Source organism: Podarcis pityusensis (genome assembly GCF_964106645.2).
Source record: "Podarcis pityusensis genome assembly, chromosome: 16".
NCBI lineage: Eukaryota > Metazoa > Chordata > Lepidosauria > Squamata > Lacertidae > Podarcis > Podarcis pityusensis.
Window position 1 is genome coordinate 21,176,176 of NC_138041.1, and position 9,622 is coordinate 21,185,797.

General features: G+C 49.9%; 1 protein-coding gene across 1 annotated transcript in view; it reads left to right on the forward strand.

The window, feature by feature from the left end:
* Positions 1-7,268, forward strand: part of RBM19 (RNA binding motif protein 19) — a 103,829-nt gene extending 96,561 nt beyond the window's left edge. Inside the window, exon 25 of the mRNA XM_080986223.1 lies at positions 6,931-7,268. The gene's annotated coding sequence lies outside the window, so the exon portion shown is untranslated. The remainder of the gene's footprint in view (positions 1-6,930) is intronic.
* Positions 7,269-9,622: the final 2,354 nt, after the last annotated feature.

The window sequence follows — 9,622 nt, forward strand, 5'->3', positions numbered from 1 at the left end:
AATTTAGTGGTGGGGGAGGGAATTGCAAGTTAATTCATTAATTACACCAGAGTGGGTGAAACTTCAATCTTAATTAAGAGTTTTAAGTAGTAGAGCAGTGGCTGGTTGGCTGTTTTTCTTCTTGTATTGAAGATTACACTGTGGCAGTGCAGGTTGTTGTTGTTATTATTATTAAAATAATAATAATAATAATAATAATAATAATTCACTTTTATATATCTGGAAGGCTGGATCCTGCCCCTTCACATTTTACACTCCAGTTGGGTTGTTTGTTTCAATGATTGTTGTGTTATTAATTACTCAAAAGAAAAGGGTTATTGCTACGTTTGGAAGAGATATCTGGAGAACTAAAGGTTCCCCACACCTGCTTGAGGCAATCCAGAATAAAGGAGCTTTTTAGACTTATATCTGCCTGTTGTTAACGGACCTCTGGAGTTATTAAAAATCCTCCCTCCTGTTTTCAGTGAGACGAGCAGGAAGATAAAACACAACGGAAGATTAATAATAATAATAATAATAATAATTTCATTATTTATACACCGCCCATCTTACTGGGTTGCCCCAGCCACTCTGGGAGGCTTCCAGCAAAACATAAAAGCACCGCGAAACATCAGGCATTAAAAACTTTCCTCCACAGGGCTGCCTTCTGATGTCTGGGTTCCGGAGGTGGGAAAGATGTGGTGGAGGTCGAGGAGTTAACTTTTTTTGTTCATCAGCCAGGGAAGGACTCGTGATTATCGGATGATGGCAGTTGTTCGTTAGGGGCTATATCATTGCAGTCCAAGCATGTCCAGTGAGCAACTGGGCTGCCAAAATTTGCTGAAGTTTCTGAACCATCTTCAGGTGGTCTTTAATCCCGTGGTGCCTGGTGCAGAGAAGGTGGGATAGGGCAAAGCTTTCCTCCCTCTTGCATAACATTAGGACTCATGGACAATGAAACTCCCAGGGGAGACAGTGATGGCCATCAACTTGAGTGGCTTTAAAACAGGATTAGACAAATTCATGGAGGAGGAGGCTATCTATGATGACTACTAGCCCCATCTACTATGTTCTGCATCCACCGAGAGAGGCTGCATGCCTCTGAGCAGCGGTTGCTGGGGATCGCAAGTGGGGAGAGCGCTGTTGCTCCCGGGTCCTGCTCAAGGGTTTCCCCAAGGGCATCTGGTTGGGCACGGTGAGAAGAGGATGCTGGAACCAGATGAGCCTTGGGCCTGATCCTGCAGGGCTCGTCTTAAGCCTGACTGTCTGTGGCTCTCCAGAGCCTCAGGCGGAGAGAGATCTTTTCCCACCTACTTGCTGCTTGGTCAATGGAGGAGGCAGTTGGGGATCAGTGGGGAAGGTCAGTAGCTCAAGTAAGCGGCAAGGCGCCTGCATTGGTGGGCATAAAGGTAAAGGGACCCCTGACCATTAGGTCCAGTCGTGGCCGACTCTGGGGTTGCGGCGCTCATCTCGCTTTACTGGCCGAGGGAGCCGGCGTACAGCTTCTGGGTCATGTGGCCAGCATGACTAAGCCGCTTCTGGCGAACCAGAGCAGCACACAGAAACGCCATTTACCTTCCCACCAGAGCAGTACCTATTTATCTACTTGCACTTTGACATGCTTTCGAACTGCTAGGTTGGCAGGAGCAGGGACCGAGCAACAGGAGCTCACCCTGTCATGGGGATTCGAACTACTGACCTTCTGATCGGCAAGCCCTAGGCTCTGTGGTTTAACCCACAGCGCCACCCGCGTCCCTTATTGGTGGGCATAGCCATAGGCAAAAGTGTGCAAAGCAAATAATGCGCTTGTTGCCCCCTTTGTACAGTTGACTGGCTTCTGTACACATTCCTCTGTCTCTCTCTCTCTCTCTCTCTCTCTCTCTCTCTCCATTCTCCATCCAGCTAAGCCAGGACACAACCCAGCAAGGTTTGAAAAAGTGGTAGAGAAAAAGTTTTTCTCTCCCTCTCTCATAACAGTAGAACTCGTGGATGTTTGATTAAGCTGAGTGTCGGAAGGTTCAGGACAGATAAAAGAAAGGACTGCTTCATTCATAGTTAATCTGCGGAACTCACTCCTACAGGAGTACCCACTTAGATGGTTTTAAAGAGGATTGGACAAATTCATAGAGAGCAAGGCTATCCGTGGTGACCGGCCATGATGGCTGTGCTTGGCCTTCATGGCCAGAGGTTTATGAACACCTGTTGCTGGAAACCACAGGAAGGGGAGGATGCTCTTGTGCTTGGGTCTTGCTTGTGGGCCCCCAAAGGCATTTTCTGGGCCCACTGAGAGAGCAGGATGCTGGACTTGCTGAGCCATTGGCCTCATCCAGCAGGCTCTTCTTACCTTCTTACTAACAGGGGATAGAAAGCAAAGCTGGGAAAATGTATGGGGTCTGGGGAGATGGGGTATGTCCTGGGGAGAGTTCCAATGGCCAGTTAGAGAGGCCTGGAGGGCTGTATCCCGCCACCCTCACAGGCAGGCTCATGGTTTCTGCAGGACAGGGCCTTCACGGTGACTGCTCGCAGATTGTGGAACTCCCTCTCTAGGGAAGTCAGACTGGCTCCCTCTTTGTCCTTCTGCTGCCAGGTGAAGACTTTTTTTATTGCAGCAGGCTTTGGAGAACTTGCTCTTCTAAGGAAAGGGCTGGTGCTGTGTTGTTTTTATTGTAATTATCTATGTTTTAATAAATCAGAAAGAGAGAGAGTTCTGACTTCATTAATGTTTAGGTTTTTTAAAATGTTTGCTTCTCCCCCCCCCCCCCAGTGTTTTAGCTGTTCCTGTTTTACCTGTTAGCTGTCTTGAGTCCTGTTCAGGCATAACAGGAGCAGCAGCAGAAACAAGCCTGAGGATAATACAGTCATACCTTGGAAGTCAAATCCATTCCGGAAGTCCGTTCCGACTTCCAAAACGTTCAGAAACAAAAGTGCGGCTTCTGATTGGCTGCCAGAAGCTCCTGCAGCCAATCGGAAGCTATGGAACCCGCATTGGACGTTAGGGTTCCAAAGAACGTTTGCAAACTGGAACACTCACTTCCGGGTTTGCGGCATTTGGGAGCCAAAACGTTCAACTTGCAAAGTGTTCGGGATCCAAGGTATGACTGTAATAGGCCTGAGGATCCCCTTCCTGGTATTTGGAAAGTTAACACCAACACCTTGACTCGAAAAATCAGAGGGCAGGCTCAGCACGCATCACACACACAACCTCTGCGATGGGAGTCCGAGGCGCCTCAGGTGGTCCTTTTGAGGATGGCCATGTCTTAGGTTGTCCTTTCAAAAAACATAAAGGCGGGGGAGAGAAGCGGGAAGTTTAAACAAGGGGCTGTGTTAATTGGATTACAGGCCAGCTGCCTGTGCTTCCTGCAGGGAGGCATCAGGTGCGCAGAGACAGTACCTTCATTTCCAAACCTCGGGTTATATATCCAGGAAGCTCCTTTGCCCTTGCTGCCAAGTTAGGAGCAAACATGCATTTTGCCATGCCGCTTCCCTTTACATTTAGGGGTGGGGGTTAAAAATCCACGTGTTTCTCAGTGGGGGGGGGGCATCGGATCCCATATGGTTTAATGCCCCCCCCCCCCCATTTGGGGATGCAGGGAAGAAGCCATCCTCCTCCCTTGCGCCCCGGAGAACGAGCGGCACTTCTGCCTCCCTGTTTTTCCCCTCCAAGCGTATTCATTCAGGAGAGGGAGAAATGGCGTAGCAGGGAGCTGAGATTTCAGATTTATCCATTCATGAATAATAATCAGGCTGAGCAATTCACAGTAAATGGGTATCCAAATTGGCTAATAAGGAAGGCTTTCACCTCAAACTGGAGCTGGGCGAGAGACCGAGAATATCAACAGACGTTGGCTGTGGCATGTGTGTGTACGGCGATGTGACCTGAATCAGTGAAATATGCAAACCAGGGCCAGGGTGCCAGCAAAATAATAGGCATCTCTGTTAGCAGACGGAGGAGAGAGCAAGGCTGGCAGGCTGACAGCTTAGCAGCCTTGGCGGGGGCTTCCCATTTGGCGCCTGGGGCCCTGGTTAACTTCTTCCTGGCTCTCGCCGCTGCCTGCTCAGCTGAGTCACAGCAACGTCCGCTCTCACAGAATCACAGAACTGTAGAGGTGGAAGGTATCTCCAAGGCTCATCTTGTCCAACCCCCTGTGGTAGTAGGAATGGCAACTGAAAAATCCCCAACCAATGGCCATCCAACCTCAGTTTAAAAGCCTCTGGTGAAGGAGAGCCTGCCACCTTCTGAGGTGCAGGTAATACTGACCTGGATAGGCCAATGGCCTGACTCAGTATAAGGTGGTGGTTGTTGTTGTTTAGTCGTGTCCGACTCTTCGTGACCCCATGGACCAGAGCACGCCAGGCACTCCTGTCTTCCACTGCCTCCCACAGTTTGGTCAAACTCATGCTGGTAGCTTCAAGAACACTATCCAGCCATCTCATCCTCTGTCATCCCCTTCTCCTTGTGCCCTCCATCTTTCCCAACATCAGGGTCTTTTCCAGGGAGTCTTCTCTTCTCGTGAGGTGGTCAAAGTATTGGAGCCTCAGCTTCAGGATCTGTCCTTCCAGTGAGCACTCAGGGCTGATTTCCTTAAGAATGGATAGGTTTGATCTTTTTGCAGTCCATGGGACTCTCAAGAGTCTCCTCCAGCACCATAATTCAAAAGCATCAATGCTTCGGCGATCAGCCTTCTTTATGGTCCAGCTCTCACTTCCATACATCACTACTGGGAAGACCCCAGTGTTCCCTATCCCCCTGACTTAAGGCAAGGATAAGGAACCTGTGGCTCTCTAGGTGTTGGTGGATCCCAACTCCCATCAACTCCAGCCAGCATGTCCAGCAATCTCAGACAGTGGGAAGAGTCCCAGACCAGAGGAAGAGTCAAGCATAGGTGCCACACCTTGGCATTAAGTGGGAAACTTGGCATTAACTGAGAATGCACTCCTCATGGCAATCTTCAGAGTACCATGCAAGCTACTCTCAATTTATTTTGGCTGTACTTTTTTTAAAAAAAGAAGAAAAGCTCAAAGATTTAGCTTTTATCCCCAGATATGTTGCAGAACTACATCTTCCATCATCCATGGCCACTGGCAGTTTCAAAAACAGTCTTCAAAGCCAGCCCCACACAGAGCACATTGCAGTAGTCTAGTCTGGGTGCCTAAGAATGTAAGACTGGGTTGTGGAACCAGTGATGCTGTTAGATCACAGCTCCCACCATCTCTGGCAGTTGGTCATGCTGGCTGGGGCTGATGGGAGTTGGGAGTCCAACAATGTCTGGAGGGTCAGAGATTTCCCAATCCCTGCCAACAGCCCATCTCATCCGGCATCCTGTTCTCACTGTGGACAACCAGGTGCCCCTATGGGAAGCTTTTTGTTATTGGTTTATTGCATTTGGAGCCAAACTGCCTCGCGACAGCTGGGGCAAAAGACAGCCATCCTGGCCGGCAGCCATTGGTAGCCCTACCCCCCATGAACCTGTGCTAATCCTCTCCCAAGTTGGTGGCCCTCTTGCGGGAGCAAATCCCCGCAGAATATGCGTGCGCGCATCGTTGGTATATGTAGACAGGGAATTTGCACTCTCTCCTTCTGGAGGCGCTGGGTATAAATAAATGAATTAAGTCTGAGAGGGGAAGGAGAAGCCTCTGCATTTGCATGCAGGCCTCTGAGATTATTCGGGGAGGAGGCAGAGTGGAGGGGAGAGGGTGACTAAAGGGCTGGGAGCCTTGGACTTAGTTGGAATTCAGCCGCCAGAGCTTTGCCTCTCCCTCTGATGGCTGAGCGTGATTGACACTTACAAATTACCCAGCCAAAAGTGTCGAGTCTTTGACCCCTCAGTAACATCTTCGGCAAGCTTGAGATTTGCCAGCATTTTGTCATCTAATTACTACAAATCCCTTGAAAATTCACTGGCTGGTGAATTTTTAATGCGGGGCGCCGTTTTCAGCGTGATGCATTGCCCAGATGGGATTGCGTTCCCCTCTTTCCTTCTTTACTTTCTTCTCTCCCCAAGCTCTTCAATTCTTGCTGGGTGGGGAGGGGGGGAGAATTGTGGGGCGGTGGGCTCTGCCGGATGCCATTGCAGAGCCAATGGCCCTCAAACCAATTATTTCACATTTATAGTTTGCAGGCACCTAGATCTGCATCTGCGGAACTGCTTTCTCTGTCTGTCCGAACCTTCTCGGCTGCAGTGTGCTTCAGAGGCGACAGGTGCCTGTCGAGTCCAGTGGGGCGGAACATGGGGAGCCCACGCCGTAGGCGGAGCCTGAGCCATTGAGAGGCGGCGCCAACAAATTCCAGCTTCGTCTCCATCCTCCTCCTTGCAAGGGGCAGCACTAAAGCCACATTCGTGCCATACGATTGGGGAAACAGGGCGTTGTCAAGGATACTGAGTTGTTGAGAGACCCCTATTCCTCTCCTACAGCTACAGTTCCCAAAGTTCCCTGGGAAGAGGGATAGAGGCTTAAGGGTGCTTGTTACGTGACCCCTTAACAGTCTGGCTGCACCTTCATTCCCTGTTCCCAGAGAATTCTGGAAAGCGTAGCTCTGGAAGGGGAATGGTGATGGGGAGGTCCCCTAGCAACTTTCAGCACCCTGGATAGCTCCCAAGATTCTATGGAGGGAGCCATGGCTGTTCAAAGTGGTATCTCACTGCTTTAAACATTTGGTGTGAATGAGGCCTAAGACGGAAGAGCAGGAGGCAAGCAGTGCCACCCCTTGGAAGAGCTGTAAATAAGAAGGCAGGCAAGGTGGGGTGGGCTGGGGGCAGCGTGAAATTGGAGGGGCAGCGCCCCCATTTGCCAGAATGAACCAGCCTCCTCTGCGGTATTGGCTCAGTATGTCCTAATTACGTGATCTTCCTCAGGTCCTTCCCTGGTGCTCAAGTTCTGCTGGGCAGAATGCTCCCTTCCAAGGATCAAGCCACCCACGTAACACTCTGTATCTTTTCTCTCCCCCGCCAGCCCCAGTTCAGAACTGAGTCATGGCCGAGAGAACAACAAGGGGGTTCTGGTCCCTCCTCGAAGCCAAGTGGATCTGTCCCGTGAACCCCGAAGAGGAGAGTCCTTTGAACAAGCAGCTTCGAAGCGATGGCACTCATCACTTTTATTCGTCTGCCGATTCCTGGCTAGGAAAAGCAACAACTCGGCGTGATGAATCAACAAAAGGAAGAAAAAGCTATCAGCAGTTCAGTTTTTGCCCTTCCTTAATAACTTGTATAGTTTTGAAAGAGAGAAAATGTGTACATAACTTATTTCTAAGGAACACGTCCTAATATAAAACAACCTATTCTTTGTTCCCACTGCCTGGTTTCTCTGTCTTACTCCCATCTAGTGTTCACTATTCCATTATTTTGCTCTCCCTCCAGTTTCCCAGCATTTGCAGCCAGGGATGTAAGAGCAAAAATAGGAATCCTGGTAGGGTTGGAAGCACCAGAGTTGTGCAGGGCACCAGAATAGATTAAAACATTAAGAAGAACCTGCTGGATCAGGCCAATGGCCCATCTAGTCCAGCATCCTGTTCTCTCGTGGGGTCCAACCAGATGCCTTTGGTAACCCACAAGCAGGACCTGAGCTCAAAAGCCCTCTCCCCTCTGGTGGTTTCCAGCAAGTGGTGTTCAGAAGCATTTTACTATCTCCAGCTATGGAGGCAGAGCATAGCCATCCGGGCTAGTAGTCATCAACAGCCTTCTCCTCCATGAACCTGTCCAGTCCTCTCTTAAAGCCATCTCCCGGTGACCATCACTGTATCCTGTGGGAGGGAGTTCCACAGTTTAGCTATGTGCTGTGAGAAGAAATTGCTCCAACGTTCTTCCAACATTCATCTTCATGGGTTATCTATGAGTTCTAGCATTAGGAGAGAAAGAAAGGAAACTGTTCTCCACCCACTTTTTCCATAGTATGCATAATTTTATTACTGTCTAACCAGGTCACCTCTCCCTTGCTTTTCCTCTGAACTCAAAAGTCCCAAATGCTGCAACCTTCCATCACGGAAAGTCTCCCTGCAGAAGAGTCCAAAATGGGAGATGGGTTCAGCTGGAGAAATTCACCCAAAGATAGGCAAGGCAAGCTGTCCTGGATGAAGCCGGTGGCTCACTCAGTCCAGTATCCTGTTTCTGCATTTCGCAACCGGCCGCCTTTGGAAAGCACACACACAATATTAGAGTGATTTGACAGTCCGCCCCTCTTGCCAGGGAACTCTGGAAATGGTGCCTCTTGTTAGGGGAATATGGGTCTCCTAACAGCTCTCAAGAATCCCTCACAAACTACATCTCCCAGGATTCTCTGTGGGAATCTGTGACTATGGGATAAGAGAGCTGTAAATGTCTGGCGCTGATGCAGGTGTGGAGAACAGTTGGTTCTGGATGTTGTGGAACTACAACTCCCAGAAACCCCTTAGCAAGCTTGGTGCGCCAAAGGTTCCACAACGTCCGGAGTGCAAAACATTCCCACCACCACCACCTGCATTAACAGGAGCCCATGGCGTGTAGTGGTTAGAGCAGGCTTCCTCAACCTCAGCCCTCCAGATGTTTTGAGACTACAGTTCCTGTCATCCCTGACCACTGGTCCTGCTAGCTAGGGATCAAGGGAGTTGTAGGCCAAAAACATCTGGAGGGCTGAGGTTGAGGAAGCCTGGGTTAGAGTGCTGGACTAGGACTTGGGAGACCAGGGTTCAAACCCCAATTGGGCATGAAGCTCAGTGGGTGTCCTTGGGCCAGTCGCCTTCTCTCAGCCTAACCTACCTCACAGGGTTGTGGTGAGGATAAAATGAGGAGAAGAATTGTGTGTACCACCTTGGGATATAATAATAATAATAATAATAATAATAATAATAATAATAATCTGATAGGAACAAAAACAGCTTAGCTCATCTCTCCAGGAAGCTGGCTGTGGCTTCTTGGCTGTGGTCCAGCTGCAATGGGTGCCCTTCACTCCTTGCGGTGTGGGGAGGAGAGGCTGCTCCCCATTTGATAACGCTCTTTGAGCCACTGAGGGGCTGGGAGAGGAGAGGCGTTTGAGCATCCGCTTGGCCGTCTTTCGAATCCAGTTACTGCATCCAGAAGCGTGAAATCGGCAGCTCTCACTGGGCCCCACCAGAGACAGCTGCATCTCATTCCCACCTCTGCCTTGTGGAGCCAGTGGGGGATTTTCTCCTTGAAAGATTCGCTCCCTCCCCTCCTTTTTTTTAAAAAAAAAAAGGAAGAAGAAGCGGGGGATGGTTTGCCACCACTCTCTCTTGCACAGGCTTGTCCAGGCAGCTCTTGCGGCCCTGAGAATTAAGCGAGGAGGAGATAATTTCCTCGGGAGGTGTGAATTTTCATTGTCGGCTTCCTGGCTGGGGAAAGGAGGAGCCGGAGGAGGGAGGCATCTTACAAGGAGTGAAGAGGGAGATCCAGCCAGGACGGTCATCGGGAGTTCTTCTGCAGCCTGCTTTGAAAAGGGCAGAGATGTTCAGCACCAAGAATGGAATTGGCATAGGTCCCAAACAATTCAAAGTGTTGGTGCTCACCTTTAAAGCCCTAAACAGCCTCGGTCCAGTATATCTGAAGGAGCATCTCCACCCTCATCGTTCTGCCTGGACACTGAGGTCCACCTCCAAGGGCCTTCTGGCGGTTCCCTCACTGCGAGAAGCCAAGTTACAGGGAACCAGGCAGGG